This window comes from Ahaetulla prasina, chromosome 5 (genome assembly GCF_028640845.1).
Source record: "Ahaetulla prasina isolate Xishuangbanna chromosome 5, ASM2864084v1, whole genome shotgun sequence".
In the NCBI taxonomy this organism is placed as follows: Eukaryota; Metazoa; Chordata; class Lepidosauria; order Squamata; family Colubridae; genus Ahaetulla; species Ahaetulla prasina.
This window is the reverse complement of record NC_080543.1, coordinates 42,461,981-42,480,222: the sequence shown is the minus strand read 5'-3', so window position 1 is coordinate 42,480,222 and position 18,242 is coordinate 42,461,981.

The following is an 18,242-nucleotide window of genomic DNA, read 5'->3' as shown; positions in this document are numbered from 1 at the left end:
AAATTTGAAAATAATGCACTCAAGCTTTGCACAAAATAGCTAACAGATTTTGACAAGCAGCACAAGAAATGACTCCCAAAATGCCATCTTAATTTTATACTTAAGGATAATTTGTCTTCTATAACTTTGTTATGATTTCCTGTGTCTTTTTTACAATGCCAAGCAGAACATTGGATATGCTCTTACTGTCTTTGAGTACCACAATTGCTCAATGATGTATGTAAGGAGAGGAGAGGAGAGGAGAGGAGAGGAGAGGAGAATGGAGGAGAGGAGAGGAGAGGAGGAGGAAGAGGAGAGGAGAGGGGAGAGGAGAGGAGAGGAGAGGAGAGGAGAGGAGAGGAGAGGAGAGGAGAAGAGGAGGAGCAGGAGGAGGAGGAGGAGGAGGAGAGAAGATGAAAGGAGAGGAAAGGAGGACGAAGAAGAGAGGAGAGGAGGAGGAGAGGAGAGGAGAGGAGAGGAGAGCTTGAATGTGAGCTTCTAGAACAAGATTAGACAATCCACATTTATTTCTCTGTCCATGCAGTTTCTTGATGTATGATTTTAATCTGATATTTTTGCTCTCTGCTTATAAACTATCAGCGTAATGGAAAGATTGATTAATAACCAGAGTTTAATGCTTTATTTAGAAACTGACTATTTTCCATATGCATCATTTTCTCTTTATTCTCTGTCCTTTCTTCCTCTGTCTTTTATTTTATTTTTTTATGTACAGTAAAGCAAATTAAAATTTAAAAGTTGTATCATCTTTGGTGCTTTTCAAAATAGGTTGACTTTTATTTATGAGTATTTATTTAAATATTTGTTTCAAATATTTGGCCTGTTTTTTGAACTATGTAATTGAACAAAAGATAGAACTTTCAGAGACACACAGTTACCTCTTCAGGCTCCTTCATGTGATCCATCCAGTTTTTCCTTTCTCTAATCTATATTTAAAACAACTTTTTATCTCAATTCCTTTTTTTATGTTTGCATTGTATCTTTTAAACTGTGAGGTTACAGGCCCAGTTATTTCACTATGTATGTTGTTTAATTAACCCATTTTGTTATTTTTGCAGAATACAAATGACAGAACAAATAAATACTAACAAATTAAATAATACATTTCCATGTATTTCTCTTTTCAGCCATCAATATTTATCAAAAGCTTACAGCTTCAACAACAGGGATGTAGAAGCTATAAGCAATGTTGATTTCATTGAAGACCACATCAGGGTTGTGTTTGACCTTCGTGGGGTGGGGGCATGGCCGGGGGCATGGCCAGATCAAAGTCACTCGTGTTGGGGATGCCTGTGGAGGCCCAAGCACTCTACCAGTGAAAATGGGCTTCCGAGCTCCGTTTTCGGCTACAATGGCTTCCTGCAACCCTCTGCCAGAGAAAATGGAGTTTGGGCAGGACTGCCCACAGTCCTCATGAGCTCCATTTTCACTGGCAGGCACAGCGGCCAGTCCTTTACTGTTTCCAGGACATCCCTGCCGGCCAGATCGAAACACCACACAGGCTGGATCCAGCCCCTGGGCCTTGAGTTTGACAGCCCTGTTCTACAAATTGACTGTGTGTATATTCTAGCAACATTTTCCATGGATTTTTTAACAATGAAGAGGAACGTATTGGCCTATTCTATGGATAAACAGTTCATTCAGAAATTGTCATAGATTTCACATTGTCAGATAGTTCCATTATAAAATTTTTCTATGAATGAGTGATAATAACATTGATGTTCTTGACTTCATAGTTGAATCATCTCTATCATTTAGAGGCTGTAGTACTGGGCAGATATTTCAAAGTAGGATGGGGTATGGGAGAATTCTGGATTTATAATAGCTAGATTGCCCAAGTACAGGATGGTCTATTTGCAAACTGTGAATAAACAATGTGAATAAGCAGTGATTGCTCTCCAATAAAAAAACAGATTATACTTGCAGAGCTGGTAAATACAAGTTCCTTATAAATGAGAGCTCAAACTGTCAATCAATCAAGATTTCTTCCCAAGAGACCTACATATATATATATATATATATATATATATATATATATATATATATATATATATATATATATATATATATATATATATATATATATATATATAGGTCTTTGGTTATTCGGGTTCTCTCCCGCGTAAAATTGGAAGTGTCTTGGCGACGTTTCGACGAAGTCTCATTCGTCATCTTCAGGCTTCAGCTTTGTGCTTCTGGGAGCAATGTGTGATTGCAGCTGTTTCTTCCTTTTTAACTGCTAGTGGGGGTTTGAACTGATTGGGTGGGAACTTGGCTGTGCTCTGATTGGATAGGGGTTTTTTTGTGCTCTGATTGGCTGGGGGTGTGTCCTGTTTGGGTGGGAGCTTGGTTGTGCTCAAATTAGTCTGAGTTGCAGGGGCATTTGAGCTGGTGAGCTGCATTGCTGTTGTTTGGCTTCGTGTTTGTGGTCGTGCTACATCTTCATAGTGGGTGTCTGTCTGCTGCAATGTATGGATTGGAGGGGTTTGAAATGGCTAATGTTGCAGCTGCAGTCTGGCTTCTGGTCCTTGGTCGTGCTTCATGATTAGTGTGGATTTGGGTCTGCTTTCTGGGTGGATGTGTGGTGGTGACATCCTGTGTGGACCTCGTGAGTGTGGGTCTGGTGTCATTCCTCGTGTTAGAGACTCGTTTGTCAATAAGGGCAGGTTTCCAAATGGCTGGTAGGCGGGAGATATCATCTCGTTTGTTCATGCTGTGTGGGCATTTTTCTATCTCGATAGCTTCTCTGATTATTCTGTTGTTAAAGTGTTCATTTTTGGCGATAGTTCTGGTCTTTTTAAAGTCAATATCGTGTCCTGTGGCTTTAAGGTGTTGGACCAGGGAAGAAGTTGGTTCCTCTTTTTGGACTGAGTTCTTGTGTTCTTCAATGCGTGCACTTATTCTTCTGTTGGTTTGTCCAATGTATGTGGTGGGGCAGGCGGTGCATGGGATTTCATATACTCCTTGATTTTCTAACTCAATTTTGTCTTTGGGGTTTCTTAGGATGGTGGATATTTTTTGGTTTGTGCAGAATGCTGTCTTGATGTTGTGTTTGTGGAGGATCTTGCTGATTCTGTCTGTGGTGCCTTTTATATATGGGAGGAGGGCTGTGCCGTTTTCTTGTTCTCTGTCTTGGATTTTAGTGGGGGGTTCTTTTTGGATTAGCTTGGTAATCTTATTTCTTTGGAATCCATTGGATGTTAGTACGTTTGTGAGAGTGTGTAGTTCGGGTTTTAGGTGTTGTTCATCAGCTAAGCATTTTGTTCTGGAGATGAGTGTCTTGGCTACGGAGTTGATCTGTGCTGGGTGGTGGTGTGAGAGTGCGTGCAGATAGCGGTTTGTGTGTGTTTTCTTCTGGTAGATGGTGTGTCCTAGGGAGCCATTGGGTTTCTTGTAGACTAAGACATCTAGGAAGGGAAGTTGGTTGTTAACTTCTGTTTCCATGGTGAATTGTATTTTGGGGTGTAGGCTATTGAGGTGTGTGAGGAAGTTGTCAAGTTTTTCTTTCCCATGTGGCCAGATTATGAAGGTGTCGTCTACGTATCTGAGCCAGAGTTTGGGTTTGTGATCAGATTTTCTAGTGCTTGGGTTTCAAAGTGTTCCATGTAGAGGTTGGCAATGACAGGTGAGAGGGGTGATCCCATGGGTGCTAATTCTATTTGTTTGTATTTTTGTCCGTTATAGATGAAGTATGTGTTGGATAGGCAGTGGTTGGTCAGATCTAGGATGTGCTTGGGGGGGTTATATTTGTTTTGGATAGCTGTCAAGGCTTCTTTGATTGGCACTTGGGTGAAGAGGGATATGACATCAAAGCTCACGAGTAGGTCGCTGGGCTGTAAGTTTTGTTTCTTTATGATACCTATGAACTGGAATGAGTTTTTACATGTGAGGCGATGGATTCTGCATAGGGCTGTAGTTGTTTGGCGAGAAATTTGGCTAGGTTTTGTAGAGGTGAGCCTATGGAGCTGACTATGGGTCTGAGTGGGGTTCCTTCTTTGTGTATCTTGGGGAGGCCATAGAGCTTAGGGCATCTGGATGATTTCTCTTTGGGAATGATTCTTTGTTGGATTTCTTCGCTGATGGGGAGGATTTTATTTTGGATCTAGTGGTTTTTTCTAGGTAGGTGGTGGGGTCTGTTTTTAGGGGCTTGTATGCAGGGTCTTGGAGTAGGTTGGTTAATTTAGTTTGGTAGTCAGATGTGTTCATAACCACTGTGGCATTGCCCTTGTCTGCTGGTAGGATTATTATGCTGGTGTCTTTTTTCAGGTTAAGTAGTGCTGTCTGTTCCTCTTTGGGTCAGTTGCTTTTGGGTGGCTTGCAGCTGCAGAGGATGTTGGTGATTTCGAGTCTGATTTTGTTAGCGTCATCGGGGTTGATTTTGGTCAGGCTGGTTTCAACTTCGCATATAATGGTTTCAGTGGGGATGTGTTTGGGAGTGACTGCAAAGTTGAATCCTTTGGAAAGGACATCGGTTTCAACTTTGGTGAGGATCCTATCTGAGATGTTATGCACTGTTTGTTTCGTGTGTGGCTGTGAGGGGGGAGGGTTTGTTTCTGGCGTTCTTGTAGTCTTCGGAGTTTGTTGGTGTGTGTGTCTGTCTTGAGAGTGGTCTGTGTTTCGGCTCTCCAGACGGCGAGCTGTTTGGATTTGTCCCAAAGTGCAGGGTGGATCTTGTTGCTGAGTTTGAGGTGAAGTGTGAGGAGATCTTTGTTGATTTGATCTAGGAGGAATCTTTTTGTGTGAAGTTCATTTCTGATTAGGCCCAATTCTGTTCTTTTTAGGATGCGTTTGGCGGCTGCAGAGTTGGAGTGGAATTTCAATTGGAAGCATGTGGGGATTAAATTTTGACCCACACTCACGAGGTCCACACAGGATGTCACCACCACACATCCACCCAGAAAGCAGACCCAAATCCACACTAATCATGAAGCACGACCAAGGACCAGAAGCCAGACTGCAGCTGCAACATTAGCCATTTCAAACCCCTCCAATCCATACATTGCAGCAGACAGACACCCACTATGAAGATGTAGCACGACCACAAACACAAAGCCAAACAACAGCAATGCAGCTCACCAGCTCAAATCCCCCTGCAACTCAGACTAATCTGAGCACAACCAAGCCCCCACCCAAACAGGACACACCCCCAGCCAATCAGAGCACAAAAAAAACCCCATCCAATTAGAGCATAGCCAAGCTCCCACCCAATCAGTTCAAACCCCCACTAGCAGTTAAAAAGGAAGAAACAGCTGCAATCACACATTGCTCCCAGAAGCACAAAGCTGAAGCCTGAAGATGACGAATGAGACTTCGTCGAAACGTCGCCAAGACACTTCCAATTTTACGTGGGAGAGAACCCGAATAACCAAAGACCTACATACAAACACCTGCGAAAACCTCAGAAAACATATATATGTGTGTGCGTGTGTGTGTGTGTGTATAAATGTATATATATGTGTGTGTATATGAATATGTATGTGTATATATATATATATACACACACACACACATATTATACATACAATTCTTCCATTTCTTCCTTTACCATTCAGAATATAAATACATATAGTAAAGGCCAAGTGATGACAGTTTCATATCCACAGGCACCGACACAATTAAGGCTAGGTAATTCATCACAAAGATATATCAAAGACATTGATGCTTCCTGGGTTTTGCACATTATTCTGAAAAGGTTTAAATACTTTCTGAAAAGAAAAAGAAAATGAGAAAAATGTTGGGTTGGATTCTAGATATAATGCATTAGGCCATAATGTAGTTTGTTTGGTTTCATTTGTAGTGTGAGACAATCTATTAGGCTGGATAAATCTGATGCTTGAATAGTGGTGAAACAAGCTAAAAACACTTTCTTTGAGACAGGAGGTCATCCTGCCATCTCTTAAGGGAAGCAATAGTGTAATCACTCCTCAAGAGGCCATGGCTGGACAACATTTATCTAGTTTCCAACTCTCTATTTTGGGAAGATTGTAGAAAATGTGGTTGGACTGCAGTTCCTGCGGATTTTGGAAGAAGCAGATTATGTGGCCCACTTTCAATTATAGTTCCGGTGTGGGTGTAGGACCAAGGCAGCATTAATCACACTCTTGGATGACCTGTCCTAAGTTTCGCCTACTACTTCTACTACACAAGACCAGGATGGGGTTGGTGAGTCCATCATCTATTTTCTTGATTTCTCAGCAAATTTTGATATTATTAGTCACAGTAATTTTCTGGATCAGTTTTAGGAGTTGGGGATGGGTAGCAAGATGTTGTATGGCTTTTCTTTCTTCCTCTGGAGTTGGTTCCAGTCACTGTGGTTGAAGAGAGGGGGAGAGAGGTCCAACTTGTGGTTCCTCCTTTGGCTTTCTCTTCTTCTGCAGAAGAAATAGACTTACTTCTACAAAGAAATAAGCCAAGGTTTGGGTGTAGGGTATCATTTCAGCTTATATGTCCACCCAGGGTAATCTGAGTGATATTATGGAGGTTGTGTCTCAATGACTGGAAGGTGGGAGGCCTGGAAGAAAAAGGCTTCAGTTCTACCAAACAAATCAAAGTGTCTTTGGGTGTTTGAACATTGTGGCTGCAGGGATTTTATATCTTTAGTTCTGAATGATGTGGCACTTCCTCACACAGAAATGATGTAATGATATGTCGGTATGATTTTGGGAGATGGGTGGAAGAGCCACAGCCAGAAGAATGGTCAGACCAGAGGTAGCTTAGTCCTCAAAAGAAAAGTGGATGGGGCAAATGTCTCAAAAATGACGTTAGTTTTTTGGCCTGTAAAGACAAAGGGAGAGAAATGGACTCAGACTTGCAAGATTCTGTTAATGTTACATTACAATTAAGTAGAATTAGTTCATCTAATTGTGCTTCTTGTCTGTACTGCCTCAATAGGCTGACAGTTGGTGCATAGTCTGGTGGTCCTCCTGGAGTTGCAGCTCCTGCTTGAGGAGCAGGAGGGTCTTTGCACAGCCTCAGTTTAGGTATCACATCACTGAGGTCCTTGTGGCTTCCAGAAACATGCTCTACATGAGGTTTTCATGCTTCAGCTGGTGTAGAATGTGATGTTACGGTTTAGCTCTGCCTGGTAAGGCCTGTTATTAAGAACACAAAGCCTGCAATTACTGCAGGTTCGAGCCCGGCCCAAGGTTGACTCAGCCTTCCATCCTTTATAAGGTAGGTAAAATGAGGACCCAGATTGTTGGGGGGGCAATAAGTTGACTTTGTAAATATATACAAATAGAATGAGACTATTGCCCTATACATTGTAAGCCGCCCTGAGTCTTCGGAGAAGGGCGGGGTATAAATGTAAACAAAAAAAAAAAAAAATTAATAATAGAGCCAACATTCCCAGTATGCTCCAGGTACAATTCAAGGTACAATTAATCACATTCAAAAGCTTTCATGACTTGGTTAGTCAGGTTATTTATGGGAGTGTCTTTTCCCAGTTGTTTCTATTCATTCTATCTGATCCAGATACCGTAGGCCAGGGGTATCAAACTCAAGGCCCAGAGGCCGGATCCGCCCCAGGGGGTATTGAGATCTGGCCCCTGGGGTCACTCTAGAAACAGCAAAGGACCATCCTGTGGTGCTTCTCTGCCAGTGAAAACTCAAGGCCCAGAGGCCGGATCCGCCCCAGGGAGATCTGGCCCCTGGGGTCACTCTAGAAACAGCGAAGGACCATCCTGTGGTGCTTCTCTGCCAGTAAAAACGGAGGTTGCAGAAGGCCGTGGCAGCCGAAAAGGGAGCTCAGGAGCCCATTTTTGCTAGCAGGGCACTACTTTGGCCACGCCCCCCCCAGCCCCCCAACCCCCCTCCCCCCCGATGTTGCCCTCAAATCGAGTTTAACACCCCTGCCATAGGCTAATAAGAGTTGCTGGGGCCCCAGAAGGAGAGCCTGACAGAGATCACACTGACTTGCTAGTCTCAAAGTCCAAGTTTTTAGCACAACTCTGAGTCATGTATTTGACATAATGGTTACATAAATAAATGGAGTAAGGGTTAAATCATTATACATAGAGGAGGCACACTGCAATAAGAAACATCTTCTATACATATAAGTTTAAGACATTACAATTTAGCCATGATTAAATATAAAAGGGTATCAATAGCAATTTATATCAATACTGAATTTGTTTCCATAGTTTGTTCCCCGACACTTTTTTATGGTGAATGCTAGGTAAATCAAAGAAGGATTCTCAAAGCCTTTTAAATTTTTAGTGATTCTTCCCTGTACCCAGAAATCTAAAATGAACTGCCTTGCAATGAGTTCTAAAATTAGAAAAAACATACTATTTTGTTATTTCTTTCATTATTATTATTAATTAAAGGATGCATCTATTCTTTAATAGTTGGTGTGTTTTCATTTGGTTTGTTTCTACTTATATTAACACTGTAGCTTAAATGTTCAATTATATCTGTGTATCTAAGCCCTATTAAATTCAAATGGACCCTTAAGTACCTAACAAAAATATTAGTTCCAGAGCAATTTTGTGAGAATGTGAAACTTTTTGGAGAAGGTTAGGTGAGATGTTTTTAGTACTCAGCATGAAAATATCTATTATATCTTTCAGCGCAGTGCTATTGTTTCTGGGTCTTTCCAATTTATAATTTAGCCACAGTGCAAACATGCCTTGGCATTATCGTTTTCTTTGAAACCCCATAATGTTGCCATCATATTATTCCTTACCTATGAATAAGACAAGCATAGTTGTTCTTAACTGGATCAGCATTAAAGGATAATTTTCTTTATTCCAACACGTTCTTGGAATGAGTTGAAAAAAACTAAATCTTTTTTAATAGACAGGTGGTTAGTCACTTTTGAGAGGTACTATATTTAGGGATTTTGTTTGGTTTTGTTTTGCCTCACTGGGTGGTTACATTAGGGACCTAACACAAAGTCTCTTTCCAATTTGATGGTTTCAGTATACATCCCCACACTAGCATAGGACAATGTGGATTTCGTGTTTGTTAGTTTATTGATTTGAATTACTTTCTCTTCATGTCTTAACACAAAGGCTGTAACATTGAAAACTGTTGTCCTCTCTACCATTTTGTCTCCACATTGCAGTTCTCCCAAACAGACATTGTGCTTTCAAATTTCTCTCTGTAGTTGTCCTAAGGGGGTATTATTCTCTTTTTAAAAAAAACCTGTCAATAAAGAGAGCTCTCAGAGGCCAGGAGCTTTAGATAAGCAGTGCCCATTAGCCTTAATGGAAGATGCTTGCATAAGTCTCTCTGGCAAAGATGAGAGAAGGGACCCAGGGGCATAGATATATGTGCATCAGCACTGAAGTTCTTCTTAGATAAATGGAGGGAAATGCATTTGCACCTGCTTGTGTTTGGTGTTTAACCATCCCAGAAGTTCCTGGCATGCATAGCAATTGAAGAAAAGCAAAATCTATTGTGGAACATCTACTTAGGTCAATTCTACGTAAGTAGAATCCAGAGCAATATTTAAGAATATTCCGTACTAAACCCAGCTTATAACTAGTAAGCAAAACTGCTGATCTCTATATATCCGCCTCACAACCTGAAACCTGTTAGATAAGTCAGGATATTTAATTGTAGCCCTACTGGTGCATTTATCCTAGCTCCCTGTTTCACCATTCTCGTCTTATTTCTTGTACTCCTATTCTAAAAAACACTGTACATTATTAGCATTTGTTATTATGCAAAATAGTGGCTGGATTCACACACAGCCTTAAGCTAATAGTTCCCAAGGGCAAATGAATGCATTTGAAATTGTGAAAATATATTATGAGCACACACCCAAGATAGCTGTATTATAGGCTTACAATAAATGACATGATAGGTGTGGCCAATTATAAAACATCTGTGTATTAGAAGACTGCACTACAGCAACATTACCATTTTGTTTCCAAAACACCGCTGGGTTTTATGTGGGCTAGAAAGGCAATACTAGAAATACAAGATTTTTCTGAGGATGGTGCTTGACTTTGTGATATATTAAGTTCTCATTCCTTTATTTTTTTCATCAGAGGAATCTTTTATAAAATAGATAGGGAGCTGATGGGTTCTAAGGATTGTATCAGTTGGTATATTGTGTCCCAGTATTATAGTTTGCTTCTGCCATGATTTTCAAATCGCAATAGGCATTGCTTCAACAAACTAAGCTACCTGGGTTGTTTTTTGGAAACATACTTACGGTCATTTTATCTCTAAAGTTTCCCACAGCTTTCCATATACAATTTGTGACTTTTCTGTGGATAAGTATAACATCTAAACTTAGACTGGTTTTCAGGTTCAGTCAGCAAGGAAAAGGATTGGGTTCTTTTTCTAAGAAAAGCCGTTGGTCCATTCTTAAAGAGCCATATAAATACTAACCCAACCCTAACCACCTCAGCTGTTGGGTTCATAGATAAAGTTAAGCCATGCTTTAAAATCACACAGTAGATGGGCTCACACCCTGTATTAAGTCTAAAAAAAATAAAATGTGTCTTAGTACAACTTCACAACTGTGAAGCCAACTAGAATTTAGGATGATTGAAGAGTCTAGTCTGATTTCCCTCCCATATTTCCAAGAGTTTTCTTTGAAATTGCCACTGCTTTTCCTAGGATCATTACTTTTATTATTAATGTGGTTCTTTGATAACATGTACCGAACATGATTAGTTCTTTAATAGGGTCTAGCTAGCTAGCAGTTAAGATAGCTACACTGTAAAAATGGAAAAATCTCTATTCACTCTTTATAAAAGGAAAAGTATGTAAAATCCCATACATTGGACATGACATAATTTCATATTGGTATGTCTGTGTTCCGAGAGTTTAATAGAAGTTAGACTGTATGTAGCATTATGATCAGATTTTATATAACCTAGTCCCGTAATTGCTAAGTGCAAGATCTGGATAGCTCCTAAAATTAATACATTGTATATTTAAGATGGCTATCTTATAATGCAGTGCTCCATGAGTTCAGTTCTGACAGAGGGTCTGAATCACACAAAAAAACATCTGGTTATCCATGTCTGAGGAGTCTCAGTGGAATGAGATTGATAACTGTATGCCTTCTGGTGATCAGTGCAATTGCTATCTTTGTGGCTCAATGGAAATGACCAATGAGGAAGGAGCTTATGTGATTGCTCTATCTTTGATTTGTTTTGCAGTTCATCTCAATATTAAACTGAGATTCTTATTTGTGTATTGGTTTTCTGAAACACACATTATTTGCTTGATATAGGTTGGACTCCTGTGATCCATAACCTGAACTATCAGATCTGCCATCACACTTCTTTAGCCCTGCTTTGCTTTGATGGGAGATGGTGACATATGGGGGGGGGATATAGGGAGGAGGGATGACAGGAACCAGAAGTGCCAACCAGAATCAATGGTTGAATGATCCAAGGATGGGAATGGAATGCAAACACCCACCAAAGAGATGCCAAACTTTAGAACTGTTATCAAAATACCTAATTCAAACCTCATTGGACATTAACAGGATAATAGGTGGGGGACTGGGAAAAAGGTTTATGTGGAAATATTCAGATCTGGCTTTGCTTACACTGTAAACTCTTGACTTTAGTAGAAGTATGCCTTTCACAATGAGTGAAGTTAAGGATCTTTCTTTCCTAAATGTCCAAGATGGGACAGACCTGAAACTGAACACCTTTTGTATATTGAGTAGGGAAGAGTGAAGGCTATAGTCCAGGGATGTCCAAACTTGGCCCCTTGAAGAGTGGTGGACTTCAACTCCCAGAATTCTCCAACTAGCAACTTGCTTAAATTTATAGCTCACGCTGGCTGGGGAATTCTGGGAGTTGAAGTCCACCACTCTCCAAAGGGCCAAGTTTGGACACCCCTGCTATAGTCCAATTATCTTGACAGCAACAGATTGAGAAAGGATAGTGTCTAATAGCACTCTTCATTTAGACTTTTTAGCAAAGCAAAAAAGTCAAAAACAGTAAAAAAAATCCTGCACAATATAAAATGATTAAAAACAAAACCGTAAAGCTGCCTCTATAAGATTCTCTCTTCAGTAAACATATAACACAGCCCTACAGAGTGTATTAGAAAAAATGAATCACTTCTTAATAACCAGAACAGTTTTGTTTCCTTTAGCAGACCACATATTTAAATGTTTAACTAGCAGATCAAGCAATTTATTTCAACGCCTTGTATAGCATACATTTCAACAAAACTTATTAGAATTGTTTTTTGCATCCAGTTCATCTATCTTGAAAAGACAGGCTATTCCTAAATTATAGCAGTTTTCATCTGATTAACATACAAGCCAATAATATGTGCCTCAATTTAACATTTAAAATGTTTGCGAATTAATATATCCAAGTAAGGAACACTTGATTCACTACAGAAACAGAATAGGACAAAGGAAGTTATAAATTGCCATTCTTGCTCAAATTTTATTTTTGCTTCTTCATGAACAAATAGATGATTTGAGATTATCTGGCAACAACTGGCAAGCTCTTCAATTAAGATATCAGCATGTTTTTCATTGGACAGTTCCCTGCTGCTGTGTCCTCCTTTTTTTCTCTTTTAGGAAAGCTATTGCCAATCCCTCTTGCAGATGGTTTTTTCTCTCTCTCTTTCTCTCTTTTTCTGTCTCTCCCTCCCTCCCTCCCCTCAGATATACAACTTTGGCTTTCCCATCACAATGCCAAGAACTAAAAATATTAGTATAGCCACAATATTCACCAGAATGCACATCTTAAATTAATGCAAGTAGTAGAAAAGGTTCCTCTAGTTATTACTTTCATTAGACATATTTTAATAAGATTTGAATAATTCTGAAATGCAAAAGACTGGTTTGACCCATAAAGAAAACTCTGCATGATAAAGCAACAACCGATGGAAAAATAACCTTTGAGTGGCTAGAAGGCACACACTGGGTCTTTTTCTCCCTCACCCCCTCTCTCCCCCCTTCCTAACTGAATTTAAAGATTTTTCTTTGTTTCTAAGGAGTGCCCTATAATAATTCCTGCCTTGAAATGTCAAGTTACAAGACTTCTGTTTTTCTGAAAATAGTAATTGGAGGAGGTTCCATCACACAAAGAATGTTTTGTGGCTTAGTGATCCTAAGGTTCTCCATGTCACAATACCAAGAATGCACACATCCCTCTTTAGATCTTGCTGAAGCCCCCAGATTAAATCTTCATTTGAGTTGAAGGCCTGATCCAAACAATAAGTTTAATTAAACTGGGTATGAATGATGAAAGGAAAGACTAAGATAAGGTAATTTGTTTAATAGTTATATGTAGAAGGCTATTGTTTCCAAGAGAACTAGATGGATTTGTCTGTATAATCGCCAAGGATATTGCTGAACTAGAAGGAGTCTTTAACTTTTTATTATGTAGAAAATAGTACAAAGATAAATTCCAAGTGGAAATAAACTATCCCAACACTTGCAGTTTGAATCCAGAAAGTTCCACCACTGCATGCTGAGTGTAAGTTCCCAAAAGGCAGAGGGAGGGGATGTTTATCTAAGCCAATGATAAGGTTAGTTTGCCACTGTCAGTGATGGATGAGGAGCATTTTCCCCCTTCATGGACATTTCCTGGTTCTGAAATAGTTCCAAAATTCATTTCACCCTCTAATTTGATTTCATGGAGACAAGTAAACAGAGATGGGATACAGAGAGAAAACACAACAGAGGCAAGAGTGTGGGGGGGGGGTGAGAAGGGGAGATAAGGAAGAGGACAGCTGACAATCTGCCTTTTAAGGCATAGTTGCTCTGGAGCACTGAAGGGTGGGATAAGTGGTTGCTATGGCAACACATATTCCCAAATACACACAGAGCGGAGGCATACAGTGACTCTATTGGGTGTTGAATTTCAGCAAAGGGGAGAAAAAACACTTGCCTTTTATTACTATCTCATCCTCCTTATCCTAACCTCCCAAATATTGGCTTTAACTAGGTCATATTTTCTTACCAGAGCAGAAGCTGTGCTATCCCTCTTCACAATGACTTAACTGCCCCCAAAGAATATTGTTCAAAGATGAAAGCTCAGAGATACATTCCCATGCTCTGTTCTAGTGGAAGGGGTGGGGAGCATGGAATTTGAGCAGTTCCATGGCTATGCCCCTCTAGCAGTAGCAATGTGTCTCACAAGGCAGATCATAGCTGAATAGTTGCTGAGGGGCAAAAGAAGAAAAGGGGGCAGGGGAGAACTGGGGAAAGATTTTTTTCCCCCCATCTTTAATTTTCTAAGGCCAATCTCTCCTTCAGAAGGTGGAAAAAAAGAAATTGTAACAAAACATGCTACTGAATTCTGCCAACAGAATGTTGCATGCAGAATTTTATTATGATTTTATCTCCTATATAGTATTATAAATAATGCCTTTGTTTTTAATCTCTACTTCTTGGGGAGTTTTATTGCTTTAAAACGGTTTGTTTTATTTTGTGTCTGTTCCAAGACTGGTATATCACCAGGGAGTCATGGCTTTACAACAACCTAGTCAGGCAAATAGCAGACAAGACAATTGGGCTTAATTTAGACAAATGTTCAAACATTTAAGTTTCTTTGTTTTAGTAGAGGATAATTAAAGACCAATGTCAGCATATACAAAATACATTTTAATTTGGACTGATCTTTTGGTTTAGTTTGGAATAAATTTGATGCAGAAACAACATTACTTCCATGTAAGGTTTAAATGCCATCAAAACAAAACTGATATTTATTTATTTATTTATTTATTTATTAAATTTTTATACCGCCCTTCTCCCGAAGGATATCTTTTTCTGAAGATATCTTCAGAAAAAAATAGTGCCTTCTCATCCATGATTTATAATACTAAGCTGAAAGTAGATTTTTACTAAGGGATAAACAAGTTTAAGATCTGGACCTTCTATACACTTTTTCTCTACATGATAAAAAAAATGGATTTCATAGTGGCATCCCAAAGATCCAAAGCTTGCACAAATTACAAAGTTGTAAGAAGTAGACTACAAGAAGGTCTGCTTCTCTCATACAGATCACACATACAAAATGGTACAATGCTGCTTGGACACTTGCTTCCCCCTCCCTCATGACTCTTCTGGTGCAACTCTCTCTGGGATTGCACTTGCAACCAAGTAGGACTTCATCTCCCAATTAGTATATCTAGGACTTTAGTATCTATTTGGTTGTGCTGTTTGGAAATTATGGGAGTTAACATTTATTCTAGAAGTATGCAACATTGGAAAGTGTGGAAAGACCCTCACAGAGGTCAGTGTGAGACCACTCTCTCTTTTTTTCTTCCTTTAGGACCTTAAGGCAGTAACTGGACCATCCTAACACTTCAACTATAAGAGGAGGACATTCTCAGCATTTGGGTGTGTATATTGATAGGGAGAACTGTAGTCTTGTAGGAGAGAAGGAAAAGAGAAGGTTGCAAATGAGAGAGGAGGACATGTCAGTCCAGATCAGTTTTCTGCGGCATGCAGTGGGTGAATAGCAGCATGGGAAAAGTGGGCATGGAAGTTAGATGTACAGGCAGCCAAAGGCTGAGCATAGAGTTGGCTGCCATACTGGCACCTCCAGAAATGCCAATAACTGACCTGCATATAGAAGCAAAATTTTGCCCACACAGCCGAAGACCAAGGACCACACAGCCGAGGACCGATGCTAGGTTTCCTGCTGCAATCCAGTACAACAGCAACCATATTTGAATAAAATACTAATGTGCCAGCCATAAACAGAGCCAGTTAACCTAAGGCAACTAAACGTGCCTAAAGCATTGGTATTACTCTGGAAGAGGAGTTTCCCTTACAATCCACTGCTGAGAGAATAGTCAGAGACAGGCCTAACTAAGTCTTTTACTTTACACAAGTGAAGGCAATTCAATTCTACCTGTAGAGTGGAAGAAAAAGAAATGTTTGATAAAAATCCATAGAATTTGGATATAGCAAGAGATAAAAAGTATTCATTACAAGTGTAGTTATATGAGTTAGAAATAATTACTTAGCATATATTTGTTTAAGTAAAAGTTATTTTTTGCATAATAAAGTCTTCCTTCAAACAGAGGGGAGAAAAACAATATTTCTTATCCACAATCTTCACCGTTTCCCCAAAAAAATCTATTACTGGATGGTTGTGCAGTCCCACAATGCACATTTCTGAGCAAATGCATATACAATACAGTCTTGATGTTGAATGATAAACATCTGCACAATATAGTGTTTATAAGTACAGAATCAAGGAAATCAAATTGTTGCCTTTGACAAAGAATAAAATGATTTCTATTCATTTTATAGAAATTGTCTATTCAGTTTATAGAAATTGTCACTTTCTTGTTCCATATACACACCAGCATTAGAAAATGCTGGTGACAGCATATTTGACTGTACAATGAGCAAGTTCTCATTCCTAACCTTAACCCTCTCTATCTCATTTGGCTGTTACACATAGTAGCACTTACCTGCTTCTCTCTGCTGCTTTTTTATCCTTCTCACCTATGCCAAGACTGTAACCAGAAATCATTTTTATTTCCTTTAGTAAGATTTTTCTATGAGTCTGTTAGCTTGAATTCATCTTGTAATTGACAACTTCCATCTGGTAAGTTTACAGATGAACCAATAGCAAAAAGAAAAGACCAGATTTTTACCTTTTTGGTGTGAGGGGGCACTTGGATTAGAATGCAAACTGACAGCACTCTTGTCAAAGGTCCACCATTTATTGAGAAATCTAGATGAAGCAGCCAATGAAAGCCACAACCAGATAACAAGTTGGAGTAGTTGTGTGAAATTAAGCACATCAGAGAGACCATATAGCATTGCTTAGGCTAGGAAAAGCTGGAAGATGCTACCTTTGACACCGAGCAAGATAGGAGAGATCGCTTTCAGAATGGACCAGGGACAGGTATGAAAACATTTTTTCTATCTCAAAAAAAAAAAAAAGTCAGCATGTTCTCCTCCACCATGGCAAACAGAACAGATGGATAAGGTCTTGGAACATTCTTGTAAGTACTCAGTTCTTTATTGAATTTCACTCTGCTCTCATTGTCCTTAGTATTCCTATAGCAAGAAAATTCACATATTAATAATGCATAGGGCCAGTTTTAAATATATTGCTTGTTATAGGCATTAAGTTTCTTTCATGCCTCTATTATTAGAATGGGAAACAGGGCATTGATAATTTACTTCCATTTATTATTTTTAGTATGTCTGCCATGAGTTTATTTGTTATTTTAAAGACTTTATTTGTTATTTTGCTTATTTGTTATATTCATGTTGGCTTCATTTGGTAGATTTTCTATATCCATATCAGGGACAGCCTTCTCAGTCTTTGGACAATTCCAAACATAACGATTTACATGTTTCCATGCATGTATTTTATTAATTTTCTAAATGGACTTATAAAAAAATAATACTGCTTGGAGTACAATTAGCCAAATAACATTGCTATAGGACAGTGCTTGGCAATGTAATACAACAGCAGTAGTTAAAGGAGCTTTGCTTTAATGAAAAATATAAATAGAGATTTTGTTCATATAATTGTATCTCTCCGGAGATAGTTATCCTATTATTCCATGTGGAGAATCAGAGAGTTGGAAGGAACCTGAGAGACTGTCTACTTCAACATTATTCAGTGCATAATCTGAAACAGATCTTACATTCCCTGTGCATGGCTATCCAACCTATGTTTAAATGCCTTAACAAAGTACAGGCCATCATTTCCCAACATGGTCTATTGCATTATTTAAGAGCTTATGCCACTGAAAAAAAAATTCTTTTATAATGTATTTAGCTAACTAAGCCTTTTTTATAAATTTCCCCTAGTTCTCTTTCTCCATCTGGCCAAATAAAGAACGGTTCTAGTCTTTTTTTCCCCTGTGCAATACTCTGTCTTTTGAAGAATGATCTTCCCTTAATTTTTCCTGATTTAATGGGCACAGTTCAAAGGACTCGCCCCCTGGACTTTTCTACACTCACTGTTGTCTGGGAAAAGTTAGAAAATTAATTTTTCTAAAAATGATGTAGTGGGAACTAAGGCTGGATCTAATATTCTGTATACAAGCATGCAGTATTCAGCTATTTAAAACCGGAATATTATTTTATCATAGGAATTCACAGTTTGATAGTATTTTAAAATGGAATGTGGAATATAAATCAATGTACCAGATTTTTACTGCAGGCGTATCAGCTGTATAAGCTAGAGTAGACTAAAAACCAGTGTGATATACAATAATACAGGCCCTCTTTTATTACAATAGCTATAGTAACAGAATCCTGCAATTATGAATGTTCTCTCCTTCTACCTCACTTTATGTTTCTGTGAACTAGGAAGGAACTT